This window comes from Carassius gibelio, chromosome A21 (assembly GCF_023724105.1).
Source record: "Carassius gibelio isolate Cgi1373 ecotype wild population from Czech Republic chromosome A21, carGib1.2-hapl.c, whole genome shotgun sequence".
Classification (NCBI taxonomy): Eukaryota; Metazoa; Chordata; class Actinopteri; order Cypriniformes; family Cyprinidae; genus Carassius; species Carassius gibelio.
This window is the reverse complement of record NC_068391.1, coordinates 9420594-9436421: the sequence shown is the minus strand read 5'-3', so window position 1 is coordinate 9436421 and position 15828 is coordinate 9420594.

The window sequence follows — 15828 nt, the reverse complement described above, 5'->3', positions numbered from 1 at the left end:
TATTATAATTATAATTATATTAATTATAATTATTGTAACATTATAATGTACAGTATGAAAATTTATATTCATACACTTCATAAAATCTCCTAAATGTTTAACAATGCAGCACATTAATGGGAACATTATGAATAAATTAATTAATTATTTTTGTCATGCACAAAGAAATGCTAAATTGACAACCTCAGATTTTTAACCACTAAGCTAAGTCACCCATTACTGATCATTTAATGGAATTATGAATAATTAACTATTAACCAGTTCCATTTCAGAGTTTCACTATATTCTGCAAACACAGAAAATGAAGTGACTTTTCTATGGCATATCAAAAGGCACTTATGCATCATCAAGCCAGTCTAATGCCTCTTTGATTGTACCCCACATTGGATTTTAAATAATGACAAATGACGCACTTTTACAAACTGCCTGAGGAGCATTTTTAGAGAAGCGAGCCCAACTTAATGCCACGAGGTGTTAATGGATTGATTCTCCTAATCTGTTCAGCTACACCGCTTGTCAGTGTGGGGCAGCTGAATTGTCTTAAGAAAGCCTGGTGTGCTGTGTGTTAACCAATTTCACGGCCATCTGTCACGCACAGTTAAACTTTGCAGGGCCGTGTTGAGGGGAGGGAGAGCCCTGCAGAAACAGGAGGAGGAGAGGAAGGGATGGGAAAGCCGCTCTGTCGCTGAGGCCGGGCAGAATGGATCATACAGCAGGGCTGTGTAGCCGTCCTCAAGTTCATTCAGAGCACTGCAACCAGACCAGCGACTTTTCTTCCCAGCTAATTATGTGGAAACTGCAAAGACAATAAAGCATCTGGTGGTCTTTCTTCCTAGTTTCAATTTTTCTCAATATTGTGACAGGCTAATGCATTGTGTCTGACTCAGCCATCCCAGCAGGGGATTGACTGAAAGGCAGGGTCAGGAGAGAGCAAATAGATGAATTTATAACTTTGCCTTTTTACATTAAAATAGCTAGATTGTTTCACTGGGACCCACTCCACCCCCTCTCGCTGTCCCTCCACAGAGACCCAAACTCTCTCTGAAAACATGTTTTATCTGTGCCACCCAAACGGAGTCTGGCCTTCCCCTTTCTGAGGGGCCTGGGTCACCACTGTTGGCCAGCCTCCCCTATTCCTGCAAAACCTCCTAACACAGAGCCAGTGAAAAGAGAAGAGACCCGGTTCAGACATGTCTGTGCTGAAGAAAGAGAATGAGTGAAGAGACAGAGAAAAGACTTTTCTTTGGAATCAAAGATTAATCTTTAAACTGATTTTGTTTTCTTATTGCACTGATTATAAACAAAAAGTAATTAATGCATTATGTTGTACAATGTACAGAGTGTTATACAGAAATGTTGATGCATGCTTATTTAAGCAATTCCCTAAATTATTCACTTCAGAATGGCATATTTAGCTGCGGCATGTTTGCATACAATAGCTACTTCCCTAGATGTTACACCATTTGAAATGTAGACAGCTTTCTAGTTTTGTTGCATCACTCATGTGTTACCTAGAGCAGTACCTGTCAAGCAAAAATCCCAGTAAATTCATTACATAAATAGAAAAATTATTTGAAAAAAGCAATAAGTATGGTTAGTGATCTGTGGCCAAAATTAGAGAATTTCCAGTCATGTGACTGAAGTATAACTACATTTAAGTTCATTCATAACGTGCCTTTATTTTAATGCCGTGTAAATCTAGGTTTTTGTGATGTTATTAAAAAGCTGCTGTGAATTCTGTTGAAAATGACATCAAAGTAATGCAAAGTATTATTATTATGCTGATGCCAATTTTAAAAGTAACAGGTTACCTTCTGAAAAAATGTAAGTAATAGAAATACAAATACTAAAAATAATAGAATAGAAGTTATAGCTAACATCCAACGCTTGTTTATAATATTAAACAACATTTTTCTGAATTTGAAAAATTTAAAACCAGTGATTTGACAACAATCTTTGTTTGCCAGCAAACTTATAAGGGGCTCAGCAAGCAGACACCCAATAGCGGGACACCCTTCTAGTGGTGAGAGAATCTTCCACCCTGTACACCCGAGCATCCTCAAGTCACTGCTCATCTTCAAGAACCCTCCATTCCCCCTTTTCCACCTTAATTAAATGTGCACTTCATTAATGTAAATTGAGGGGCTTTAATGCCCTTGTTGAAATTCTGAAGAAAGTGCTGTGGTCTCGCGAAATGCTCAGGCATCATTGCAAATTAGATTAGGGACCAAGAAAGGCAGTAAAATTAGAATGATAATGGTTGATATGGCTGCCTGACAGGCATGACTATTCAAGGATCAATGGGACGCAGAATGCCTAGCGAAAGCCCACTCTCAGAGGCTTGGACCCACGTCAGCCTACAGATGTGCCTTTTGGAAGCACTTTAAATTAGTTTAATTTGGTAAATGGTAGGGATTTAGATGCTCTTAGCCTGCCTATAACAAGACAAGAATACATTGAAATGCTTTGCTATTCTTTTAGCATTAGCATAAAATAGGATTGAGGGTGATTTGCATTCCCAAGTCTACTTTTTTTGTTCATTTACCTTTTTTTTTTTTTTTAATAGCATTTTCATCCATATGTCATGCTTGGACTTTAGAATGAACCCTTTTCCCAAGCTGCTTTTCATTCCACTTAATCCTGTTAAGAACGGGAATGGGGGTTGATTTTATTCAAACTCAACAAATCTCATTAAACACGCCAATTACAAGGTAATTTTGATTAAAAACCAATGGCTGAAGAGCTAAAGATGTTTCCGTCTAACTTAAGATTCAAAGCTGGTTGGGAGATCTCAGCCTGTCCCTGTCAAAAGCTGCTAAAGCATTACGTCCGACCTGAAGTTCATGGTTTTAAATATATAAACAGTGGCAGAAACCCACTAACACGTCTGAAAACAAATTGTCACTGATTCAATGAGGAGGAAAAAAAAAAAACTCTGGAAGCTGGCCACATTGGGATGCTTTGTGCATAAGGACAGCTGCTTTCAATTCGACCCCAATTCTTTTCCATAATCTGACATCACTGACTTACTTTGTTTACTCTCTTGGTAAACAGCAGCAGCGCTGTGGTGTGCTGTTGAAAAGAGAGAAGCATGCTTGAGCTGATGGGGGCTGGGTCAGAGGAAGTGACTTTTGACCAGTTTAGTCTTTAGCAACTAAGGAAATGCAAAGAGAGAGATTACACAGAGATCTGCTGCACTGTTAGGCAATGGAAGATGCACTTAGCCTAAACAGTGACTATACTGCACCAACTCAAATGCATGCATGCAAAGAAATAAATAAATATAAAACAAATTCAGGGACTATATTAAAATGGGGTGAATGAGCAGTACTGTTTAACAACTGTAATATTGTGTTTTAACAACATTCTGTTGATTGTGATAAGTGGCTGAATACATTTTTGTAATGTAAAGGTGATTATGCACCTTATTTTTAATGTAAGAGTGGACATAGCCATTTGTAACTTCAATGTACAAGACATGTTTGGTTTCATCTGCTTCCAGCTATTTTTAGTACAATACAGCTTGGTATGCTGCTTGATATTGCAAACCAGAAGTCTTGCACATTAGAGAAAATGGCACATTTCCATGTTGAAAAATAAGGTGAAATAATAGCTGTGGTGATGTATTGTTCAAACGTAAAAAAAAAAAATGTATATATATATATATATATATATATATATATATATATATATATATATATATATATATATAATACGTGCTAATATGAAATTAATTTATATTTGTATAAAAATGATGGAAACAAAATATACACTAAATCTTTTCAACATTATACATGTGTCTGTGCGCATGTTTTGAAAATAATATAAATGTGTGTGTATATACATAAAATAAATGTTTCTTGTAAACATTTTTTCATTCAACATTTATTATATCATCGGAGGCCAAATCCCTAGCCGAATCTTTCTTTACAAAGAGAGCAACAAATGCCCAGAGAATCCCCATTAATATTCCCAGTATCACCTCACAGAGGGAGCTCTTCATGAACAAAGCAAGCTCATTTATCGGGCAGAAGGTCAGCACACGAGATAGAATACACGCTATAGTATAGAATGCTCACGAGCAAAGGATAAAATACCAAACTGACTAAAGGAACAGATAAAAAAATTATTCTCCAATGTCTGTCTTATTTTTAGTAGGCCTAGCTATATAGACTATTTACATAATGTAATATTATGTTTTTTGGTTCAGATATAAAAATCTGTTCTGATTACATGATAACATATGTATAATTAAAACAGCTGTAGTATTCAAGAAATAAATCAAATTTAAATAAATAATAAAATAGGCTACACCCTGAAAGTTATTATGTTAGTTATTTTTTTAGTTAGTTACAATTTCAAAGTATGCTCTCAAGTCCAGTATCATATTATCGGCATCGTCAAGACAATAAACTAATTTATTCTGAAAATGCAATGAAATAAATTGTAAAACTGTCCCAGTGTTTGTATAATTAAGACAATAAATTAAAATAATATAGTAAGAAACACCAGTCTGCGATATCAAGCAGCAAAATGAGCTGTTTTGTACAGCTAAAAATAGCTGGAGGTGGATGACACCGAAAGCCAGACACATTAAATTTACAAATGGCCTTGTCACTGCCTGGTCTAACGGAAAAAAATAAGGTGGATAGAGCCTGGGAACGTGACGTCAGCAACGCAATGCATGTTGGGATGTTGGGACTTTAGGATACGGACGCTGCAGTTAATACTGTGTTGAATTGCAAAAGATGCTTTAGTTTACATTATACAGCTAAAACTATTTTTCAATGGTGAAGGCGTGTTGTGTAATAATAATAATAAAAAAAAACAGTTAAAAACAATACACATCTAACTATTTATGTTTTTACCGCTAGCAATGCAAACAAACCATGGAGTTGCTAAGCTAACTTTATCAGCTAGCACTAGTAAATTTAACTACTTAACAGAATACATTTTTAAATTAAAATGTTACCGATGCACAACAGAATATCCTGCATTATCAGGTTTATGCATATTGCATACCACCTGTTACAATTCTAAAAAAAAGAATTACACGTGCATTAATTTTTTACTGCAACTTTGTTTCCTTGAGCTTTTCTCCGTATGAAATCTTGTATCTGATCTTCATTCAGTCCATTGTTGATACGGTTTATTATCGCTATGTACTAATATCCTGATGGCTGACGAGCATATCCTAAAACATTACTGCGACTACCCAGAATGTAGAATGTGATGTAGTTTCCCAAGCTCTATAGCCTGGCTGGTCTAAAAGGGCAGCAGAAAGCTAATGAGGCTCCTATAGGAAGTGAAGCCTCTGTGGCTGACTCTGTAATTAATCAGCTTCCCCTCTGATTATGGTGTCCATCAACAAGAGACACACTGCTGTTTGCTTTAACAGGAATAGGCTTGGAATTGGACACACGTAAGTGAAGTCTTTAATTGATGTTTCCAGTGCTGGAAGCATTGAATCACTACAGGTAAAGGCAGGTTTTTGCAGTTGTAATTGTAATTGGAACTATTATGTGAATAGTTGATGAAATAAGATAATGATGAATAAAAATGAATATATTTGACACAAAAATCTTTGATTTTCAAGCTTTTTGATTGCCTGTACAATCATTCCTTTATTACATCTTGGCCATCCCTGACCCATCCCCCTATAGGACTCTCTTCAGCAAGGATGCATGTCCTCCATGGGGTGGGATCAATGTTAAAATGTAGAATTAGTCATTCTAAATCATGCAGCAGTGGTCGAAGGGATGGTCTCCGAAAATCATTAGACAATCATGTATTCCTATTGATTTATTTAAAGTACCTGGACTGAAAGCAGATTAAACAGCAAGTTAAAGGAAGCTAATGCTGATTAAATGGCAGTGGGATAGGAGGTCCTTGGGGTATGTTTTTGTCCTAATCAGTAGGAAACAATACTGCTGCAATCACAGGTCTATTAAGGGCACTTTACTTGGCATATTTATGTATTTCAAATACTGGAGTGCACATTAAATTGAGTTTATTCACAGCACCTTTAAAAAGAACAGATCATATATCAGTATCACAATAAAGAATTATTACCTAATACAGAATGTTTTCAGACATATGTTTCCATTTGAAACAGTAAGAATTCAGAATGCATCAAATAATCAATTTTCAAAAGTTTTTGTATAAATAAATTTTTATTCTAAGCATCAACACAGAATGGATGGAAATATAAAATAAAAGGTCCAAGCAATGTTAATACTAATAATGTATATTATAAGATATGATATAACAAAGTAGCACTAAAATACTAACTTTTTAAGTACTTTAAATACTAATGTCTAATAATTGGACATGAATATGAAATGATTGGTCTTGTCGAAATGCAGATCAGAGCAGTGGTTGAAACAAATGTCAGTTTAGGCATAATGTAACACCCCTAGAAGTGAAGCAGGTGTTTTGAAACAGCTGTGAGTCAACAGTGTCTTCTTTCTTGTATGGGTTCTGTCCTTTACACTGTTTAACCACAGCCTCCAGACCACACATCTTTGTCTGAGTCAAACAGAGCAAGTACGGCCTTGTTTGAACATTTTCTTTCCTCCATTCCTTTTCTTTTGACACATCTTAATGCATAAGTTAAGGTATTGGTCGACTTTCATAATACGTTTTTACTATGGATTTTTGACATTGTGCAAAATATACATGCAAGATAATGTCAATATTGCATCAAAACAATATGTCTTCGGAGAAGTACAAGAAAAGCAGACATATATATATATATATATATGTACCTGTATGTGTGTATGTATTCAAATAAAATGTTTATTGGTTAATGTATATTAAAAAAAAATAAGTGAGATTTTTTTAATTGAAGTTTAGTTCACATTGTGACCCAAAACTATGGTAAATGGTTGCAGACAGCAAGAAAAAATAATACTTGATGCACATAATAAAATGCAAATTACCATATTATGCATTTTGTTGGGCTCATGGTAATTAAAAAATAATAATAATTTGATTTTGAGCACATTTCTGTTACTGTATTTTATTGACAATTTTGCCACTATCTTAGGTTGCCACTTGATGTCCATTGTAAAATCTCGATCATAAAGCAAAACCAGCTGCGATCCACTGTCATAATACCAGCATGCCATCTAAGGATAATTTCAGGTAATGTAATTCAGCACTGAACAATCTGAAAAGTCATTTGTCTGTTTTTCCCACAAAACAGATGTCCACATTCAAGTCGACCATGACAAAACCAGAACAAAGCAAAAAGTCAATTCAGTCTGAATAAAACAAAGAAAAATCACATCATTTTGAGAGAAAGAGAGAGAGGGTCTGCACACAGAGAGGCTATAGCAGGATTTGATATAGCATGGTTATGCTTGAAATCAACTCTGAAGCACAGCCAGCTTGTGTCAAGCCTTCGCACAAAGATCAATACTTGTTCAGTACAAACATACAAAATAAAAGCCTGTTCATGGGCCGGCTTTTCTCATGCCTTGAGGATCTACATTGACAGTGGGCTTCATGTGGAGGGTAATCAATGAGGCAAAGGGTTGAGATCTACTGATTTACTCCTTCTGTGGGTTGATTAGGCTTTAGGGACATTTGAAGCAAGCAGAAATCACTACAGCAGAATGCGTAATCCATAACAACATCAGCTCGGGAAAGATTTGGATGTGATTCTACTGGTGCATGCATAAATCACCATGCGAGCTGAAGGAATTCGGCTTGTGCTGTTTGTAAAATAAGCTGAGTTAAAGATGGAACATTTGATGGATTTGAGATGGTTCAGTTTCAAGCTATTTAATGTAATACAATTATTGTAATTCTATGCAATTATTTTAATTGTTATTCTAAATAATAATGAATAGTTTCACATACTACTTAATTATTGGAAGGAAAGGATTTATTAATATTTAATTATATTATTAATAATTGATAATAGATTTACACATGACATTTTTTATTTTATTTTGACAATTTTTTAAGAAATATGAGGTAACATTTATTAGAAATATAATAATACATATTTATATAACGTGTATTTGTCTTAATTTGAAATTAAAAAAAAATACATATATTTCACATTCTATTTCTTATTCATTTTACATATTTATTTAATTTTCAAAACTACCTGTTTATTTGCAGCTTTAAATCAGATCGTGAATGTCAGATTTTTTGGTGTGATCTTAGACTCACTGTAAATTTAATCTAAATACATCTGAAATCAATCAATCCATCAATCAACCAATCATTTATTTATAAAGCACCTTAAAAATGACAGTATACCAAAGTATCCCATTAGGGGCCACAACTGAAAATGCTCGATCACCTCTACTTAAGACGTGTACGTGGAACCTTAAGCATAATCTGCGAGTTAGATCTTAGCGATCTTGAGAAGGATTTAATAACTAACAGATCCTTTAAAATCAAGATCAAAGCTTTTCAAAGCAGCTAATGTTTAATCCAAGTTGTTGGCTTGACTCTCTGGTTTTAATTTGCCTTCTATGCCCTTTTGTTGACAAAGGTAAACTGATGACAGTTTAGAAAAGCCAGCACTCAGCCATGTGGAAAAGAAGAAAAAAAAGATGTGTTGACCCTTCCGAGATTGAATTTAGCACAGGGCTGGATAGCAGCAGTTGCAGACATGATGGATTATTGTAATGACCACCTCCACGGCCTTTTTGTCATGTTTAAATGGCAATAAATTTAAGCAGAAAGCACAAACCACGTGTTTGATGTTATAGTAAAATGCACTTCATCAACCATGCGCATATTAAAGTATTGCCAAATGGCAAAATTGGGTAGGTTTATGTTTAATCTTTATTAATGTTTATTCAGTGTTAAGTGAAAAACATTATAAAAATGTGTCATTCCTAACCTGTTAATTCAGTCATACTATTTACCTCAAGTCATTTTAGCTTACAATATGAAATATATCTTTTCAGGTCACCTCCCAAAATATTTTTTATAGTGAATGGTCAGGTTGTTTTTACCCTCTAATGAATATTGTAAGGGCCCAATGAGATAACTAAAGCATGAGGAAGACATCAGCTTTAGTTTAGCTTTAACGCAGTGTTTGCTAATGGATGATTTTTCATGCGCTGAGCGTTGTGGATGAGGAGCTGATACTGAGCGTCTTTCCGTGAGAAGCACTGCATTTGCTGTCGTTTAAGAATCTCCTGGTCGATACGTTTGGGAGTGCAGAGGTATGAGTCTCTGCTGGCCTTATCTCCTGCCCTCCTCCCTCTTAACACCGGTGATTGAGTGCTGGATATTAGACCCTCAGGCCACCACATACACACGCATCACATTCTCACTCACTCACACACACACACACACACATATCACACATAAACCCAGGTTGAGAGTGATGGCCAGTTCCCACATAACTCATTAGGAACTAGAAACGGAAAGAGGGAACGTCTGGTTTTGAGACAATCACATAAAGTTTGTCATTGAAATTATTAAACCATATATATTTTTGACCTTTGAATGTTGCAAGTAAAGTCCAGTATATAAATTTCTTTAGCAAATAACAGCAGTTAAATAAAGGTACCACATGAAGTTTAGAGCTTCACCATTTTACAAAAGCAGGATGACAGTGGGATGGAACAAAAGAGACAAGATCATCTATTCGGTGATGGACAGAGTGCCCAGGCAGGGGCAAACAGTCTATAACAGCATGTAAATGAAGTAGCCTGTGCCAACACACCGGCTCTGTCTCTTTATCATGAATAAATATTGGTGGTTCTCACCAGCTTGCTGTCTGACAAAGCCTTGTGCAACACCGCATTCCAAGCATCCTGTTGCTACACTGGATGTTTTTATAAAGGTGGAAAAACCCTGTGATTGCTTTATCAAGGAACAGGTTAGATGGTAAACACAAAGTCATTAACCATTGACCCTAATGAATTTCAGGCCAGGAGTAAACCACCTGACCATCTGATTGTTTGAGAAAGGGATTTCCAAGAGCTTCAGTTGGGTTAAGAAAAAATATTCTTATTTATTAGACTTTACCTTTCTTTAAAAAATAAATAAATCATTAAAAAAAAAACTTTACAAAACATGTTTTTGAAGAAATAATATTGCAAATTTCAAAACTTCTTTTGATTATTTTTTTAATTTATCAGATAATCCAGAAAAATATGAATCTGCAAAACTGTTTTCATGGATTAACATGGATATTAATAATAAAAAATAAAAAAATCTTGAGCACTAAATAAGCATAATAGAATGATTTCTGAAGGATCATGTGACATTAAAGACTGGAGTGATGGCTTTTAGCTTTGCTATCACAGGAATAAATAAAATATATTAAAATAGAAAACACTTTACAATAAGGTAACATTAGCTAAAGCATTTATTAATTTCAGTTAATATTGTTTAATATTTACTACATTGTTAAAATAAAAAGGTGGGTCTGCTAACATTTTTCAATGGAAGTGAGTTGACATTATCTAAAAGTGAACCGTTATTGAACAGTGAGAAAGATTAACAAATACTGTTACAAATGCTCATTGATAGTTGATGTTAGATAACTATATCTAATGTGACCTTATTTCAAACTGTTACCCAGTTATTTGAATTGTAATAATATTTCACAATATTACTTTTTTATTGTATTCTTAATCAAATAAATACAGCCTTGGTGAGAATAATTTTTTTTTATACAAACATAAAAACTTTAGAACAGTAGTGTATTCATGTCATGTTTTCAGTTTATATTAGAGGTTATTTTTGATTGGTGTTCATGTCTGTGTTTGGTTCCCTACCTGTTTGTTTCCATGGTGATTAATTTGAATCCTCAGTTCAGGTGTGTCTAGTTGGTTCTTCCTTTGTTCTGATTGTATTTAAGCCCTTAGTTTTCCCCAAGTTCTTTGTCTGGTATCATGTTTGCGTATAGTTGTGTTTTGTTCACTCCTGTGCTTTTCTTGTTGACTATTATTAAACAACTCTTGGTTTTGTATTTTGCTACTTTGTTGTGTGCTTTATTCTACACAGCCTGTGACAATTAGTGTCTTATTCAATGCAAAAGAAAATCCTGCAATGTCCTATTTTATGTTAATACCTTTGCATATAGATTGGTTTACAGAATCCATTGTAATATTAATAAAAGTAAACTTAGTTTCTAATGACATTATTTTTAAACATTTATTTTTAATTGCCATTTAGGCTGCTATATTTGTCCAACATCAAATCTGTGTCCTGAAGGAAAACCTGTTGAAAACTACTACACTTTAACCGTATTATATTTTATGAGGCTTGGCAACACAAGATCTTTTCAAATAAAGAAGCAGTGGACTAGGGGAGCCCTATAAGGACTAGCAAGATTGCTAAATGTGACCTAAACAGGCAGCCATCTCCAGACCTGATTTGAAGAAGTGTCTCTAGTGACAGAGCGCTGTCTCCTTCATGCTCCGCTATAAATGGTTCCACTGTCAGGGAGAATGGGTGGAATAAACTTCACTCTCCAATCCCCTGGCCCATTTAAACAGCAGATGAAAAGGTGGAGGGACAGGCAATAGATGTTACTCCTTTTTCATTCGCCGCTCGGCAGCTGATAAACAAAACAGCGAATATCCAGTGCATTTTCAGACAGCCGCTTTTCACCTGTCACTCCACATAAAGCGACAAGCTGGGATTTTCACATGGCACTTTCTCTATTGCTGTCATTCACACAGCAGCCTGCCAAATGAGGCTGTATTTATCATCTCGCAAGGCCCTCTTGCTCTCTCTTTCTCACTTTCTGTTTCTCTCTTTCTATGTCTCCGATGGCATAGTGACACAAGATTAATTGCAGTCAGCTGCTGACAATAATTATTGCATTATGGGAACAGTGATCATTATTTAGAACATGATTAAATATGTCTGCATCTATTGACTCGAGGCCCTGTGATTTAAGTGTTTATTTAGTCAATAGTCTAATGTAAATGATGTAATTAATTAAAGATAGTGGTGTCGGGTCGTTGGTGAGAGGAACCAGGCGTGCCACTTTGTGCCGCTTGCTCTGACAGGCGTGAGAGGAGGTTTCGGAGCAGTTCGGGGAATTCCTCAGCCCCCAGATCTATTTCCTTATCTGTCGTACCTCCGCCCTGTATATAGGCTCTACATCTCTCTTTCTTCTCACGGCTGCCATTACAACTGATATACTTCTGACAATACACTCAGTCCTCATTCATTCTTAAGACTGAGATTAGTACAGGGCACAGTTAAGGTCCCTGGACAGTGTAACAAGACGAGGCTGAGGGATGGAGAAACAGGCTGAGCGTCAAAAGGGACGTGTTCTCATTTGCAGCTGGGTAAAAAGGAATGTTTTTCAAATGAAGCTAGATGAGCATGAGTAGATTTTTTTCTCTGGTGTTTCATCTGAAAGGTAGAAATTGTTCTTGAAGGCTGTCACAATGAACATTTATAGGTGGAGTTCTACTAAGGGGATCTTGAGGAACAGGAAGTGTAGATAATATAAAATATTTTTAAAAAGTCACAAAAAAGTGCATACACACACATATATATATATAGTTTAGTAATTCTAAGTTTAGCAAGAATATTTTTGAGTTTATTTATTTTATTTATAATTTATATATAAAACTAAAATATAAATAATATAAACATATTTTAAATTGACATCATATATATATATATATATATATATATATATATATATATATATATATATATATATATATATATATATATATATATATATATAATGATAGATAGATAGATGTAATAACTGTCTATCATATTAATATATCTATATATTATCATCCACCTATATATGTACAGTATGTATTTCTCATATATCTTATTCTATTATCTATATCTTTTTAAATTCTATATTCCACTTATCTATAACAGATTAACAAAAATACAGTAACTGTAATGTATTACTATATTTTCCTTTATTTTATTACATGGAGCATTACTGTATTATATGTAATATATTCTCTTATTTATCTTAATCTGTGATATTTTCTGAATACATATATATTGTATAATCGTGTGCGTGTGTATACACACACACACACACACACAGAAAGGCATACACGCACACAATATTAATATGCATCATACATTATATTTTAAAAATTAAACATTACATTGAATTTAAATGTAATCTCCAACTATAACTGTTTTACCTTGTAACCCGTCTGAAGCATAACTTTATATTAGGCTACTTTTTACAATTAATTCAGAATAACTCAAATTAGAAAAGGCACCGATTTGGTGGAATGGCCCAGAAGGATGACTGATCTGTTTACTCCCCCTGAAGAAAACCGTTCTCCTCTGTACCACCCTGTTCCCCCTCTCCCTGCGGAGTGCTCCATGACTACATCCCTCCCAGAAGGATCACTCGGTCAGCCGCCAGTCTCACTGGGACGCTGGGGGTCACGTAGTGTCCCTTGTCATGCCCGAGTGAAATGATTTCCATTTTAATGTCACACTTCTAATCTCTCAAAGATGCAATATACAAGACACAAAGGCTTTAAGTGGTCTTCATATATCACTCATTCCCAGTGCTTTCACTCAGGTAATCATCACAATTGCTCTCCATATCTCAATATCTGCAATAAGAGTCCTGCCCGGCCATGGCTTACAGCCTCAGAGGAGACTAAAATTTGTAGGACATCATCCCCTCCTCCACGTGCGTTTCGTGCCACATGGGGACTGAAATAAGTGAACCCCATCCATTTAGCTGTGTCAATATTCTGCTCATTTGGGATTCCTTTAATGGATCCATATCCTGCTAAGATGTTATTCACTGACCCTAATGATAATGACACTCTGACTGCAATAATCATAAAAATGTTGGCAATAAAAACTCACATTTTAAATGCTTTGTGCTATCCAATGGAAAAAGCCCAGAATGTGTTAATAAACAAAAAAATGTCTAAAATTAATCAACCCTGTTAAACCTCAACATGCATCTTCATGCATTTCCTCCTATCCTATCAAAAAGTAATCGAAGATTATATGCAGAGTATATGTTTGCAGTAAAGCCAGCATAGTAAAAAACCACCACAAGCCCATCTGGAGCACGATCGAGCTGTGTGGCTACACTCAAAAAAATGGTTCCCTATCATAGGTCACTTCGATGCTGCGGTGACGTCACCACGTATGGGAACACCTCTGGTGTGACGAATGTCTGAAGCCCTATACCATCCCGCCAATCCTATTGGCCAAATGGCGCATAGCACCACCCTGCGCATGCGCACGCATGATATACCTGGGTGCAGCGCGCCATTTCGCTCAGATTTCATTCCTTCAGGAATAGCGAATCATCTGTGCCCTATCATCTCGCGTTCTCCAGCGATTTTCTTCGAGCAGTGTTAACTCCTCTTTCGCGGACGCGATGAGTCAACGAAAGGTAAGAGCCGTATATGGGTTTATCACAGGGAGGCACTCATGAGAGATTCGTTTGCAGCCTCTCTCATGTTCTCTCTGTGATAGCCTACGGCTATGGTAAAATAAGAAAGTAATCCGCGCTCTGGAGTCTATTTCTTCGGTCGCCTCGCGTCTAACCCCCACCGTTCGCTTCTGCGGTCGCCGAGGCCCCGCACGAGGTGTTGGTTAGGGGCGATATGTGCGGCTTGACTATGAGTACAGTGATGCACTGGATTTTCCACTTGCTCGCTCTCCCCTACTCGAGCGCGTTAATCAGAGCAGTTTTGCTTTATACTATGTTGTCTACCGCAGCTTCTACTCAGAGTAGGCTCTGACCGGCATAAGCGGTTCTCTCCCTCCGAGCGGACAGGAGAAACGCGCTTCCCCTTTCTCAGTGTGCTAATATGTGGCTATCCACGCGGTGGATAAACTACCCTTCTCACGGACCTCCACCAAGAGGTTCGAGGTCCTGGAAGCAGCCTTATCAGCGCATATCACGAACGGCGCGGGTTTTTGCCACGATTTAGTGACATGCTATTATATAGCGATGCCGTTTGACTACCTCTCTAGCCAAACGGATCGCGCCTAACTCCGCCGCGACCTAGTCTCGTCTAGACGTATCGAGTCGTGTCTATTTCGGGAAAAATTTCATTCTCATATTACGGTTCTTTACGAGAAGCCTCTCGTTCTCCCCCACGCTCTAACATTGACCGTCTCGCAGCACAAGCACTTCGAGCGTCACTGAACTGAGCTGTTATTTGAGCGCCCCTCAGACACTGCACAATTCGTCTTCAGAGTTTGAGGGACGGCACAAGAGACTGGCGAATTTGGCCAGTTTATGACGGCTCACACAGCTGCCGCGTTCTCGCTAGCGGCGTGGCCCTATGTTTATCTTGTTGGTTTAAATCCTGCCGTGGACACGCTTCAGGATTATACACAACGAAACACAGCGAGTTGACGCATGCATTTCCTTCTATGTTTGCCGGGGTCTGTACCCTCCATTGAAGAGTGCTGTTGGACTGCTATGCACATCCAACCCTCTCACTGCAGTCCCCACGCTCTAACATTGACTGTCTCGCAGCACAAGCACTTCGAGCGTCACTGAACTGAGCTGTTATTGGAGCGCCCCCTCAGACACTCTGCACTATTCAGCCTTCAGAGTCTGAGGGACGCCACAAGAGGCTGGAAAATATGGCCAGTTTATGACGGCTCACACAGCTGCCGCGTTCTCGCTAGCGGCGTGGCCTAATGTTTTCTTGTTGTATTAAATCCTGCCGTGAACACGCTTCAGGATTATACACAATGAAACGCAGCGAGTTTGACGCATGCGCCTTACTTCATGTTTGCCAGGGTCTGTGCCCTCCACTAGAGAGTGCTGTTGGACTGCTAATGCACATCCAACCCTTTCACTGCAGTCCCCACGCTCTAACATTGACTGTCTCGCAGCAAAGGCAC